Here is a 12,776-nt window from a genome sequence, read left to right as displayed (position 1 = left end):
TGAGACAAAGAAATCTGACTTTTACCAGAGCTGACCAGAGGAAAGCACAAACACAGTCCCCCACTACCACAAATAATGCAGTCAAGTTTCCCACATTTGGGGAAATCACAGGGGTCAGCATACCCAAAATGCAATGAATGAACCTCACCCTGGGAGAACAATCTTCATGACCATGGTATCTCCTATGCAAAATAAGTATGATTTGGAATAGGGCTGGGGAGGGCCGCTGCTCATGCACATCTCTGTCAAGTAAAGGAGATTCAACTGAGGCAGCACAAGGGAACTCTCATCTGGGGACAACAACTGCAGGGAGAACACATATTTTCAGATGAACATGGGAGGGCAGAAGGCTGCCTAATACTGAAGCACCCCCAAACAACAAACCAAATGCAACAACTAGTGCAAGCATTCCTGGGGGAAGTTCTGCAGAAGACGGATTTGCATACGGTGATGTCATCCAAGCAGTGGGTCAAAGTTGGCTTCAACCCTCATCTGCATATGAAAAGAGAAAAGGGGCGTGCAGGGCATGGCGGCCTTTTGCGGTGCTTGGATGACCCCTAGTTCGCATTAAACACCTCCACCCTCCTTTGGTGTGGGGCTCATGTTGGCCATGCCCCATCCCCTGAAGCATTCAAGCTGATTTCTTGCAGCAGCTGGGCACTGTAACAGCTCCAGAGCTGCTCTGTAAGGCAAGTAAAAGGGTGTGGGCCCTGCAGCACTACCTGTAGTTTGCATTGTGCATTGGAAGGCACAAAGTAAGCAGACGGGAGGAGAAGTCAGGATAGTGCACAAGGGTATAGAAGGGAGCGGTTGAAGAAAAGAGTAGTGGAAACAGACAGCAAACTAGGCTGGAGAGAGACCTGAGACAAAGAGATCTGAATTATACGAGAGCCGACCAGGGGAAACACAAATTATGCAGTCAAGTTTCCCACATTTGGGGAAATCGCAGGGGCAGCACACCCAGAGTGCAATGGGTGAGCCTTGCCCTGGGAGAAGCACCTTCATGATCATAGTATCTCACCTGGCAGGTAAGTAGGAGTTGGGCTAGAGCTGGGGAGGGTCGCTGTTCGGGCACCCCCCTGTCAAGTGAAAGAGATCCAACTGAGGCAGCACAAGGGAACTCTCGAAAGAAGAACAAGGCTAGAGGAAGATCTGAGACAAAGAAATCTGACTTTTACCAGAGCTGACCAGAGGAAAGCACAAACACAGTCCCCCACTACCACAAATAATGCAGTTGAGTTTCCCACATTTGGGAAAATCACAGGGGTCAGCATACCCAGAATGCAATGAATGAACCTCACCCTGGGAGAACAATCTTCATGACCATGGTATCTCCTATGCAAAATAAGTATGATTTGGGATAGGGCTGGTGAGGGCCGCTGCTCAGGCACATCTCTGTCAAGTAAAGGAGATTCAACTGAGGCAGCACAAGGGAACTCTCATCTGGGGACAACAACTGCAGGGAGACCACATCTTTTCAGATGAACATGGGAGGGCGGAAGGCTGCCTAATACTGAAGCACCATCAAATATCAAACCATATGCAACAACTAGTACAAGCACTCCTTGGGGAAGGTCTGCAGCAGACGGATTTGCATACGGTGATGTTATCCAAGCAGTGGGCCAAAGTTGACTGGAACCCTCATCTGCATATGAAAAGAGAAAAGGGGCATGCAGGGCATGGCGGCCTTTTGCAGTGCTTGGATGACCCCTAGTTCGCATTAAACACCCCCACCCTCCTTTGGTGTGGGGCTCATGTTGGCCATGCCCCATCCCCTGAAGCATTCAAGCTGATTTCTTGCAGCAGCTGGGCACTGTAACAGCTCCAGAGCTGTTCTGTAAGGCAAGTAAAAGGGTGTGGGCCCTGCAGCACCACCTGTTGTTCGCATTGTGCGTTGGAAGGCACAAATTAAGCAGACGGGAGGAGAAGTCAGGATAGTGCGCAAGGGCATACTTTTCTCTTAGTCCGGGGGCAAGGCTTCAAAATGGGGTCTGCAACGGAGGAGACACAGGGGGCGTGGTCACAGCAGCTTTTCTCTACAGCCTGCACCAGCAGGAGCCTACACCATTTTTTATGATCACGCTGAACTGCAGTGCGACTGCAATTACAGCATGGTCAAGAAGGGAGGCGTCATGCTGGGTGGCCATGCCCTGTCACTGTGCAGGAGCCAGCACAGCTCACACACTAGTCCCCGGGTGCAGCCCCCAACCCCCGGGACACCCGGAGCAACAAAATGTAGATTCAGGCCACCAGGCCACGCCCCTACCTATGAAACCATGCCTCCTTTTTACCATTGCGCTGTTTATCTGCGCGCACTGCATTACAATCTCCCTCGCCACCTTTCTGGGTGTCACCAGTGATAGTGACACCTCTGCCATGCTTGTAGCAGCTGGTCCTAAGATCTACGCCTCAAGCCCTGAGTGTTTGCCCTTGTGACTTGTTGATCATCATAGCGAAGCAGATGCTTACAGAAAACTGCAGGGGCTTAGATTGAAAATAAAAAAATTGATGGGTATAAGGTAGAGAGGAGCGGGTTCGGTTCTCCGAGAACCGAATTCCCCACGAACTCCACGTGGTTTACACTGGTCCGAGGCAGGCTCGGTTGTTCCCGCCTGACTCGGAAAACCTGAACAAGGGAAAATGTCATCATCCCGCTGTCGGATTCTTGCGAGATTCGGATTCCATATAAAGAGCTGCGCGTTGCTGCCATTTTTACTCGTGCATTGAAGAGAGAGCGGAGAGGACGTGGCTATGTTCTCTCAGTGGAAATCTCAATATCAGTGCTCAGTATCAGTGGTTACTTATTGCTGCTCAGTAATACTAGTAGTGTGTCTCTCCTGCTCAGTGTCAGTTCTCAGTAGTATCCTCATCAGTGCTCAGTATCACTGCTCATTGTCTTGTGCTGCATTGTGGTGCTCAGCATACTACAGTACATTACTAATAGTCCAGTGCTGCATCTTGCTGCTCAGTGTCAGTTCTAGTATCCTCATCAGTGCTCACTATCACTGCTCATTGCATTGTGGTGTTCTGTATACTACAGTAACATAGTAATATAGTATATATAGAGGAGCGGGTTCGGTTCTCCGAGAACCGAATTCCCGACGAACTCCACGTGGTTTACACTGGTCCGTGGCAGGCTCGGTTGTTCCCGCCTGACTCGGAAAACCTGAACAAGGGAAAATGTCATCATCCCGCTGTCGGATTCTCGCGAGATTCGGATTCCATATAAAGAGCTGCGCGTTGCCGCCATTTTTACTCGTGCATTGAAGAGAGAGCGGAGAGGACGTGGCTATGTTCTCTCAGTGGAAATCTCAATATCAGTGCCCAGTATCAGTGGTTACTTATTGCTGCTCAGTAATACTAGTAGTGTGTCTCTCCTGCTCAGTGTCAGTTCTCAGTAGTATCCTCATCAGTGCTCAGTATCACTGCTCATTGTCTTGTGCTGCATTGTGGTGCTCAGCATACAACAGTACATTACTAATAGTCCAGTGCTGCATCTTGCTGCTCATGTTGGCTATGCCCCAGCCCCTGAAGCATTCAAGCTGATTTCTTGCAGCAGCTGGGCACTGTAACAGCTCCAGAGCTGCTCTGTAAGGCAAGTAAAAGGGTGTTGGCCCTGCAGCACTACCTGTAGTTTGCATTGTGCGTTGGAAGGCACAAAGTAAGCAGACAGGAGAAGTCAGGAGAGTGCACAAGGGCATAGAAGGCAGGGGCTCAAGAAAAGAGAAGTGGAAACAGACAGCAAACTAGGCTGGAGAGAGACCTGAGACAAAGAGATCTGAATTATACGAGTAGCCGACCAGAGGAAACACAAATTATGCAGTCAAGTGTCCCACATTTGGGGAAATCGTAGGAGCAGCACACCCAGAGTGCAATGGGTGAGCCTTGCCCTGGTAGAAGCACCTTCCTGATCATAGTATCTCACTTGGCAGGTAAGTAGGAGTTGGGCTTGAGCTGGGGAGGGTCGCTGCTCGGGCACCCCCCTGTCAAGTGAAGGAGATCCAACTGAGGCAGCACAAGGAAACTCTCAAAAAAAGAACAAGGCTAGAGGAAGATCTGAGACAAAGAAATCTGACTTTTACCAGAGCTGACCAGAGGAAAGCACAAACACAGTCCCCCACTACCACAAATAATGCAGTCGAGTTTCCCACATTTGGGGAAATCACAGGGGTCAGCATACCCAGAATGCAATGAATGAACCTCACCCTGGGAGAACAATCTTCATGACCATGGTATCTCCTATGCAAAATAAGTATGATTTGGGATAGGGCTGGGGAGGGCCGCTGCTCAGGCACATCTCTTTCAAGTAAAGGAGATTCAACTGAGGCAGCACAAGGGTACTCTCATCTGGGGACAACAACTGCAGGGAGAACACATATTTTCAGATGAACATGGGAGAGCTGAAGGCTGCCTAATACTGAAGCACCCCAAACAACAAACCAAATGCAACAACTAGTACAAGCATTCCTGGGGGAAGGTCTGCAGAAGACGGATTTGCATACGGTGATGTCATCCAAGCAGTGGGCCAAAGTTGGCTGGAACCCTCATCTGCATATGAAAAGAGAAAAGGGGTATGCAGGGCATGGCGGCCTTTTGCGGCGCTTGGATGACCCTTAGTTCGCATTAAACACCTCCACCCTCCGTCGGTGTGGGGCTCATGTTGGCTATGCCCCAGCCCCTGAAGCATTCAAGCTGATTTCTTGCAGCAGCTGGGCACTGTAACAGCTCCAGAGCTGCTCTGAAAGGCAAGTAAAAGGGTGTGGGCCCTGCAGCACTACCTGTAGTTTGCATTGTGCGTTGGAAGGCACAAAGTAAGCAGACAGGAGAAGTCAGGAGAGTGCACAAGGGCATAGAAGGCAGCGGCTCAAGAAAAGAGAAGTGGAAACAGACAGCAAACTAGGCTGGAGAGAGACCTGAGACAAAGAGATCTGAATTATACGAGTAGCCGACTAGAGGAAACACAAATTATGCAGTCAAGTGTCCCACATTTGGGGAAATCGTAGGAGCAGCACACCCAGAGTGCAATGGGTGAGCCTTGCCCTGGGAGAAGCACCTTCCTGATCATAGTATCTCACCTGGCAGGTAAGTAGGAGTTGGGCTAGAGATGGGGAGGGTCGCTGCTCGGGCACCCCCCTGTCAAGTGAAGTTCTGCAGAAGACGGATTTGCATACGGTGATGTCATCCAAGCAGTGGGTCAAAGTTGGCTTCAACCCTCATCTGCATATGAAAAGAGAAAAGGGGCGTGCAGGGCATGGCGGCCTTTTGCGGTGCTTGGATGACCCCTAGTTCGCATTAAACACCTCCACCCTCCTTTGGTGTGGGGCTCATGTTGGCCATGCCCCATCCCCTGAAGATGAACATGGGAGGGCAGAAGGCTGCCTAATACTGAAGCACCCCCAAACAACAAACCAAATGCAACAACTAGTGCAAGCATTCCTGGGGGAAGGCCTGCCGCAGATGGATTTGCATATGGTGATGTCATCCAAGCAGTGGGTCAAAGTTGGCTTCAACCCTCGTCTGCATATGAAAAGAGAAAAGGGGCGTGCAGGGCATGGTGGCCTTTTGCGGCGCTTGGCTGACCCCTAGTTTGCATTAAACACCTCCACCCTCCTTTGGTGTGGGGCTCATGTTGGCTATGCCCCAGCCCCTGAAGCATTCAAGCTGATTTCTTGCAGCAGCTGGGCACTGTAACAGCTCCAGAGCTGCTCTGTAAGGCAAGTAAAAGGGTGTGGGCCCTGCAGCACTACCTGTAGTTTGCATTGTGCATTGGAAGGCACAAAGTAAGCAGACGGGAGGAGAAGTCAGGATAGTGCACAAGGGTATAGAAGGGAGCGGCTGAAGAAAAGAGAAGTGGAAACAGACAGCAAACTAGGCTGGAGAGAGACCTGAGACAAAGAGATCTGAATTATACGAGAGCCGACGAGGGGAAACACAAATTATGCAGTCAAGTTTCCCACATTTGGGGAAATCGCAGGAGCAGCACACCCAGAGTGCAATGGTTGAGCCTTGCCCTGGGAGAAGCACCTTCATGATCATAGTATCTCACCTGGCAGGTAAGTAGGAGTTGGGCTAGAGCTGGGGAGGGTCGCTGCTCGGGTTCCCCCCTGTGAAGTGAAGGAGATCCAACTGAGGCAGCACCAGGGAACTCTCGAAAGAAGAACAAGGCTAGAGGAAGATCTGAGACAAAGAAATCTGACTTTTACCAGAGCTGACCAGAGGAAAGCACAAACACAGTCCCCCACTACCACAAATAATGCAGTCGAGTTTCCCACATTTGGGAAAATCACAGGGGTCAGCATACCCAGAATGCAATGAATGAACCTCACCCTGGGAGAACAATCTTCATGACCATGGTATCTCCTATGCAAAATAAGTATGATTTGGGATAGGGCTGGTGAGGGCAGCTGCTCAGGCACATCTCTGTCAAGTAAAGGAGATTCAACTGAGGCAGCACAAGTGAACTCTCATCTGGGGACAACAACTGCAGGGAGACCACATCTTTTCAGATGAACATGGGAGGGCGGAAGGCTGCCTAATACTGAAGCACCATCAAATATCAAACCATATGCAACAACTAGTACAAGCACTCCTGGGGGAAGGTCTGCAGCAGACGGATTTGCATACGGTGATGTTATCCAAGCAGTGGGCCAAAGTTGACTGGAACCCTCATCTGCATATGAAAAGAGAAAAGGGGCATGCAGGGCATGGCGGCCTTTTGCAGTGCTTGGATGACCCCTAGTTCGCATTAAACACCTCCCCCCTCCTTTGGTGTGGGGCTCATGTTGGCCATGCCCCATCCCCTGAAGCATTCAAGCTGATTTCTTGCAGCAGCTGGGCACTGTAACAGCTCCAGAGCTGCTCTGTAAGGCAAGTAAAAGGGTGTGGGCCCTGCAGCACTACCTGTAGTTTGCATTGTGCATTGGAAGGCACAAAGTAAGCAGACGGGAGGAGAAGTCAGGATAGTGCACAAGGGTATAGAAGGGAGCGGCTGAAGAAAAGAGAAGTGGAAACAGACAGCAAACTAGGCTGGAGAGAGACCTGAGACAAATAGATCTGAATTATACGAGAGCCGACCAGGGGAAACACAAATTATGCAGTCAAGTTTCCCACATTTGGGGAAATCGCAGGGGCAGCACACCCAGAGTGCAATGGGTGAGCCTTGCCCTGGGAGAAGCACCTTCATGATCATAGTATCTCACCTGGCAGGTAAGTAGGAGTTGGGCTAGAGCTGGGGAGGGTCGCTGCTCGGGTACCCCCCTGTCAAGTGAAGGAGATCCAACTGAGGCAGCACAATGGAACTCTCGAAAGAAGAACAAGGCTAGAGGAAAATCTGAGACAAAGAAATCTGACTTTTACCAGAGCTGACCAGAGGAAAGCACAAACACAGTCCCCCACTACCACAAATAATGCAGTCAAGTTTCCCACATTTGGGGAAATCACAGGGGTCAGCATACCCAAAATGCAATGAATGAACCTCACCCTGGGAGAACAATCTTCATGACCATGGTATCTCCTATGCAAAATAAGTATGATTTGGAATAGGGCTGGGGAGGGCCGCTGCTCATGCACATCTCTGTCAAGTAAAGGAGATTCAACTGAGGCAGCACAAGGGAACTCTCATCTGGGGACAACAACTGCAGGGAGAACACATATTTTCAGATGAACATGGGAGGGCAGAAGGCTGCCTAATACTGAAGCACCCCCAAACAACAAACCAAATGCAACAACTAGTGCAAGCATTCCTGGGGGAAGTTCTGCAGAAGACGGATTTGCATACGGTGATGTCATCCAAGCAGTGGGTCAAAGTTGGCTTCAACCCTCATCTGCATTTGAAAAGAGAAAAGGGGCGTGCAGGGCATGGCGGCCTTTTGCGGTGCTTGGATGACCCCTAGTTCGCATTAAACACCTCCACCCTCCTTTGGTGTGGGGCTCATGTTGGCCATGCCCCATCCCCTGAAGCATTCAAGCTGATTTCTTGCAGCAGCTGGGCACTGTAACAGCTCCAGAGCTGCTCTGTAAGGCAAGTAAAAGGGTGTGGGCCCTGCAGCACTACCTGTAGTTTGCATTGTGCATTGGAAGGCACAAAGTAAGCAGACGGGAGGAGAAGTCAGGATAGTGCACAAGGGTATAGAAGGGAGCGGTTGAAGAAAAGAGAAGTGGAAACAGACAGCAAACTAGGCTGGAGAGAGACCTGAGACAAAGAGATCTGAATTATACGAGAGCCGACCAGGGGAAACACAAATTATGCAGTCAAGTTTCCCACATTTGGGGAAATCGCAGGGGCAGCACACCCAGAGTGCAATGGGTGAGCCTTGCCCTGGGAGAAGCACCTTCATGATCATAGTATCTCACCTGGCAGGTAAGTAGGAGTTGGGCTAGAGCTGGGGAGGGTCGCTGTTCGGGCACCCCCCTGTCAAGTGAAAGAGATCCAACTGAGGCAGCACAAGGGAACTCTCGAAAGAAGAACAAGGCTAGAGGAAGATCTGAGACAAAGAAATCTGACTTTTACCAGAGCTGACCAGAGGAAAGCACAAACACAGTCCCCCACTACCACAAATAATGCAGTCGAGTTTCCCACATTTGGGAAAATCACAGGGGTCAGCATACCCAGAATGCAATGAATGAACCTCACCCTGGGAGAACAATCTTCATGACCATGGTATCTCCTATGCAAAATAAGTATGATTTGGGATAGGGCTGGTGAGGGCAGCTGCTCAGGCACATCTCTGTCAAGTAAAGGAGATTCAACTGAGGCAGCACAAGTGAACTCTCATCTGGGGACAACAACTGCAGGGAGACCACATCTTTTCAGATGAACATGGGAGGGCGGAAGGCTGCCTAATACTGAAGCACCATCAAATATCAAACCATATGCAACAACTAGTACAAGCACTCCTGGGGGAAGGTCTGCAGCAGACGGATTTGCATACGGTGATGTTATCCAAGCAGTGGGCCAAAGTTGACTGGAACCCTCATCTGCATATGAAAAGAGAAAAGGGGCATGCAGGGCATGGCGGCCTTTTGCAGTGCTTGGATGACCCCTAGTTCGCATTAAACACCTCCCCCCTCCTTTGGTGTGGGGCTCATGTTGGCCATGCCCCATCCCCTGAAGCATTCAAGCTGATTTCTTGCAGCAGCTGGGCACTGTAACAGCTCCAGAGCTGCTCTGTAAGGCAAGTAAAAGGGTGTGGGCCCTGCAGCACTACCTGTAGTTTGCATTGTGCATTGGAAGGCACAAAGTAAGCAGACGGGAGGAGAAGTCAGGATAGTGCACAAGGGTATAGAAGGGAGCGGCTGAAGAAAAGAGAAGTGGAAACAGACAGCAAACTAGGCTGGAGAGAGACCTGAGACAAATAGATCTGAATTATACGAGAGCCGACCAGGGGAAACACAAATTATGCAGTCAAGTTTCCCACATTTGGGGAAATCGCAGGGGCAGCACACCCAGAGTGCAATGGGTGAGCCTTGCCCTGGGAGAAGCACCTTCATGATCATAGTATCTCACCTGGCAGGTAAGTAGGAGTTGGGCTAGAGCTGGGGAGGGTCGCTGCTCGGGTACCCCCCTGTCAAGTGAAGGAGATCCAACTGAGGCAGCACAATGGAACTCTCGAAAGAAGAACAAGGCTAGAGGAAAATCTGAGACAAAGAAATCTGACTTTTACCAGAGCTGACCAGAGGAAAGCACAAACACAGTCCCCCACTACCACAAATAATGCAGTCAAGTTTCCCACATTTGGGGAAATCACAGGGGTCAGCATACCCAAAATGCAATGAATGAACCTCACCCTGGGAGAACAATCTTCATGACCATGGTATCTCCTATGCAAAATAAGTATGATTTGGAATAGGGCTGGGGAGGGCCGCTGCTCATGCACATCTCTGTCAAGTAAAGGAGATTCAACTGAGGCAGCACAAGGGAACTCTCATCTGGGGACAACAACTGCAGGGAGAACACATATTTTCAGATGAACATGGGAGGGCAGAAGGCTGCCTAATACTGAAGCACCCCCAAACAACAAACCAAATGCAACAACTAGTGCAAGCATTCCTGGGGGAAGTTCTGCAGAAGACGGATTTGCATACGGTGATGTCATCCAAGCAGTGGGTCAAAGTTGGCTTCAACCCTCATCTGCATATGAAAAGAGAAAAGGGGCGTGCAGGGCATGGCGGCCTTTTGTGGTGCTTGGATGACCCCTAGTTCGCATTAAACACCTCCACCCTCCTTTGGTGTGGGGCTCATGTTGGCCATGCCCCATCCCCTGAAGCATTCAAGCTGATTTCTTGCAGCAGCTGGGCACTGTAACAGCTCCAGAGCTGCTCTGTAAGGCAAGTAAAAGGGTGTGGGCCCTGCAGCACTACCTGTAGTTTGCATTGTGCATTGGAAGGCACAAAGTAAGCAGACGGGAGGAGAAGTCAGGATAGTGCACAAGGGTATAGAAGGGAGCGGTTGAAGAAAAGAGAAGTGGAAACAGACAGCAAACTAGGCTGGAGAGAGACCTGAGACAAAGAGATCTGAATTATACGAGAGCCGACCAGGGGAAACACAAATTATGCAGTCAAGTTTCCCACATTTGGGGAAATCGCAGGGGCAGCACACCCAGAGTGCAATGGGTGAGCCTTGCCCTGGGAGAAGCACCTTCATGATCATAGTATCTCACCTGGCAGGTAAGTAGGAGTTGGGCTAGAGCTGGGGAGGGTCGCTGTTCGGGCACCCCCCTGTCAAGTGAAAGAGATCCAACTGAGGCAGCACAAGGGAACTCTCGAAAGAAGAACAAGGCTAGAGGAAGATCTGAGACAAAGAAATCTGACTTTTACCAGAGCTGACCAGAGGAAAGCACAAACACAGTCCCCCACTACCACAAATAATGCAGTCGAGTTTCCCACATTTGGGAAAATCACAGGGGTCAGCATACCCAGAATGCAATGAATGAACCTCACCCTGGGAGAACAATCTTCATGACCATGGTATCTCCTATGCAAAATAAGTATGATTTGGGATAGGGCTGGTGAGGGCAGCTGCTCAGGCACATCTCTGTCAAGTAAAGGAGATTCAACTGAGGCAGCACAAGTGAACTCTCATCTGGGGACAACAACTGCAGGGAGACCACATCTTTTCAGATGAACATGGGAGGGCGGAAGGCTGCCTAATACTGAAGCACCATCAAATATCAAACCATATGCAACAACTAGTACAAGCACTCCTGGGGGAAGGTCTGCAGCAGACGGATTTGCATACGGTGATGTTATCCAAGCAGTGGGCCAAAGTTGACTGGAACCCTCATCTGCATATGAAAAGAGAAAAGGGGCATGCAGGGCATGGCGGCCTTTTGCAGTGCTTGGATGACCCCTAGTTCGCATTAAACACCTCCCCCCTCCTTTGGTGTGGGGCTCATGTTGGCCATGCCCCATCCCCTGAAGCATTCAAGCTGATTTCTTGCAGCAGCTGGGCACTGTAACAGCTCCAGAGCTGCTCTGTAAGGCAAGTAAAAGGGTGTGGGCCCTGCAGCACTACCTGTAGTTTGCATTGTGCATTGGAAGGCACAAAGTAAGCAGACGGGAGGAGAAGTCAGGATAGTGCACAAGGGTATAGAAGGGAGCGGCTGAAGAAAAGAGAAGTGGAAACAGACAGCAAACTAGGCTGGAGAGAGACCTGAGACAAATAGATCTGAATTATACGAGAGCCGACCAGGGGAAACACAAATTATGCAGTCAAGTTTCCCACATTTGGGGAAATCGCAGGGGCAGCACACCCAGAGTGCAATGGGTGAGCCTTGCCCTGGGAGAAGCACCTTCATGATCATAGTATCTCACCTGGCAGGTAAGTAGGAGTTGGGCTAGAGCTGGGGAGGGTCGCTGCTCGGGTACCCCCCTGTCAAGTGAAGGAGATCCAACTGAGGCAGCACAATGGAACTCTCGAAAGAAGAACAAGGCTAGAGGAAAATCTGAGACAAAGAAATCTGACTTTTACCAGAGCTGACCAGAGGAAAGCACAAACACAGTCCCCCACTACCACAAATAATGCAGTCAAGTTTCCCACATTTGGGGAAATCACAGGGGTCAGCATACCCAAAATGCAATGAATGAACCTCACCCTGGGAGAACAATCTTCATGACCATGGTATCTCCTATGCAAAATAAGTATGATTTGGAATAGGGCTGGGGAGGGCCGCTGCTCATGCACATCTCTGTCAAGTAAAGGAGATTCAACTGAGGCAGCACAAGGGAACTCTCATCTGGGGACAACAACTGCAGGGAGAACACATATTTTCAGATGAACATGGGAGGGCAGAAGGCTGCCTAATACTGAAGCACCCCCAAACAACAAACCAAATGCAACAACTAGTGCAAGCATTCCTGGGGGAAGTTCTGCAGAAGACGGATTTGCATACGGTGATGTCATCCAAGCAGTGGGTCAAAGTTGGCTTCAACCCTCATCTGCATATGAAAAGAGAAAAGGGGCGTGCAGGGCATGGCGGCCTTTTGTGGTGCTTGGATGACCCCTAGTTCGCATTAAACACCTCCACCCTCCTTTGGTGTGGGGCTCATGTTGGCCATGCCCCATCCCCTGAAGAATTCAAGCTGATTTCTTGCAGCAGCTGGGCACTGTAACAGCTCCAGAGCTGCTCTGTAAGGCAAGTAAAAGGGTGTGGGCCCTGCAGCACTACCTGTAGTTTGCATTGTGCATTGGAAGGCACAAAGTAAGCAGACGGGAGGAGAAGTCAGGATAGTGCACAAGGGTATAGAAGGGAGCGGTTGAAGAAAAGAGAAGTGGAAAC

At 50.2% G+C, this 12,776-nt stretch overlaps 17 non-coding genes and 1 pseudogene across 17 annotated transcripts; all 18 read right to left on the bottom strand.

Annotated features, from left to right (window-relative positions):
- Positions 1-35: 35 nt before the first annotated feature.
- Positions 36-199, bottom strand: LOC135012134 (U1 spliceosomal RNA). Its single transcript, XR_010211139.1, has one exon. It is a non-coding gene; the product is annotated as a U1 spliceosomal RNA (small nuclear RNA).
- A 674-nt stretch (positions 200-873) lies between these two features.
- LOC135012265 (U1 spliceosomal RNA) lies at positions 874-1,036 on the bottom strand. The gene has a single exon (XR_010211269.1). It is a non-coding gene; the product is annotated as a U1 spliceosomal RNA (small nuclear RNA).
- Positions 1,037-1,188: 152 nt separating this feature from the next.
- LOC135012182 (U1 spliceosomal RNA) lies at positions 1,189-1,352 on the bottom strand. The gene has a single exon (XR_010211187.1). It is a non-coding gene; the product is annotated as a U1 spliceosomal RNA (small nuclear RNA).
- Positions 1,353-3,776: 2,424 nt separating this feature from the next.
- LOC135012428 (U1 spliceosomal RNA) lies at positions 3,777-3,940 on the bottom strand. The gene has a single exon (XR_010211393.1). It is a non-coding gene; the product is annotated as a U1 spliceosomal RNA (small nuclear RNA).
- A 152-nt stretch (positions 3,941-4,092) lies between these two features.
- LOC135012239 (U1 spliceosomal RNA) lies at positions 4,093-4,256 on the bottom strand. Its single transcript, XR_010211243.1, has one exon. It is a non-coding gene; the product is annotated as a U1 spliceosomal RNA (small nuclear RNA).
- Positions 4,257-4,926: 670 nt separating this feature from the next.
- LOC135012373 (U1 spliceosomal RNA) lies at positions 4,927-5,090 on the bottom strand. Its single transcript, XR_010211369.1, has one exon. It is a non-coding gene; the product is annotated as a U1 spliceosomal RNA (small nuclear RNA).
- An 835-nt stretch (positions 5,091-5,925) lies between these two features.
- Positions 5,926-6,061, bottom strand: LOC135012383 (U1 spliceosomal RNA; annotated as a pseudogene).
- A 152-nt stretch (positions 6,062-6,213) lies between these two features.
- On the bottom strand, positions 6,214-6,377 carry LOC135012375 (U1 spliceosomal RNA). Its single transcript, XR_010211371.1, has one exon. It is a non-coding gene; the product is annotated as a U1 spliceosomal RNA (small nuclear RNA).
- A 674-nt stretch (positions 6,378-7,051) lies between these two features.
- On the bottom strand, positions 7,052-7,214 carry LOC135012282 (U1 spliceosomal RNA). The gene has a single exon (XR_010211286.1). It is a non-coding gene; the product is annotated as a U1 spliceosomal RNA (small nuclear RNA).
- A 152-nt stretch (positions 7,215-7,366) lies between these two features.
- LOC135012133 (U1 spliceosomal RNA) lies at positions 7,367-7,530 on the bottom strand. The gene has a single exon (XR_010211138.1). It is a non-coding gene; the product is annotated as a U1 spliceosomal RNA (small nuclear RNA).
- Positions 7,531-8,204: 674 nt separating this feature from the next.
- LOC135012264 (U1 spliceosomal RNA) lies at positions 8,205-8,367 on the bottom strand. Its single transcript, XR_010211268.1, has one exon. It is a non-coding gene; the product is annotated as a U1 spliceosomal RNA (small nuclear RNA).
- Positions 8,368-8,519: 152 nt separating this feature from the next.
- LOC135012364 (U1 spliceosomal RNA) lies at positions 8,520-8,683 on the bottom strand. Its single transcript, XR_010211361.1, has one exon. It is a non-coding gene; the product is annotated as a U1 spliceosomal RNA (small nuclear RNA).
- Positions 8,684-9,357: 674 nt separating this feature from the next.
- LOC135012281 (U1 spliceosomal RNA) lies at positions 9,358-9,520 on the bottom strand. Its single transcript, XR_010211285.1, has one exon. It is a non-coding gene; the product is annotated as a U1 spliceosomal RNA (small nuclear RNA).
- A 152-nt stretch (positions 9,521-9,672) lies between these two features.
- On the bottom strand, positions 9,673-9,836 carry LOC135012132 (U1 spliceosomal RNA). The gene has a single exon (XR_010211137.1). It is a non-coding gene; the product is annotated as a U1 spliceosomal RNA (small nuclear RNA).
- Positions 9,837-10,510: 674 nt separating this feature from the next.
- Positions 10,511-10,673, bottom strand: LOC135012263 (U1 spliceosomal RNA). The gene has a single exon (XR_010211267.1). It is a non-coding gene; the product is annotated as a U1 spliceosomal RNA (small nuclear RNA).
- Positions 10,674-10,825: 152 nt separating this feature from the next.
- LOC135012353 (U1 spliceosomal RNA) lies at positions 10,826-10,989 on the bottom strand. Its single transcript, XR_010211352.1, has one exon. It is a non-coding gene; the product is annotated as a U1 spliceosomal RNA (small nuclear RNA).
- A 674-nt stretch (positions 10,990-11,663) lies between these two features.
- On the bottom strand, positions 11,664-11,826 carry LOC135012280 (U1 spliceosomal RNA). The gene has a single exon (XR_010211284.1). It is a non-coding gene; the product is annotated as a U1 spliceosomal RNA (small nuclear RNA).
- A 152-nt stretch (positions 11,827-11,978) lies between these two features.
- Positions 11,979-12,142, bottom strand: LOC135012131 (U1 spliceosomal RNA). Its single transcript, XR_010211136.1, has one exon. It is a non-coding gene; the product is annotated as a U1 spliceosomal RNA (small nuclear RNA).
- Positions 12,143-12,776: the final 634 nt, after the last annotated feature.

The sequence above is a fragment of the Pseudophryne corroboree genome, unplaced genomic scaffold (genome assembly GCF_028390025.1).
Source record: "Pseudophryne corroboree isolate aPseCor3 unplaced genomic scaffold, aPseCor3.hap2 scaffold_253, whole genome shotgun sequence".
In the NCBI taxonomy this organism is placed as follows: Eukaryota; Metazoa; Chordata; class Amphibia; order Anura; family Myobatrachidae; genus Pseudophryne; species Pseudophryne corroboree.
The sequence above is the reverse complement of the archived record's forward strand: the minus strand, read 5'-3'. Positions and strand labels throughout refer to the sequence as shown.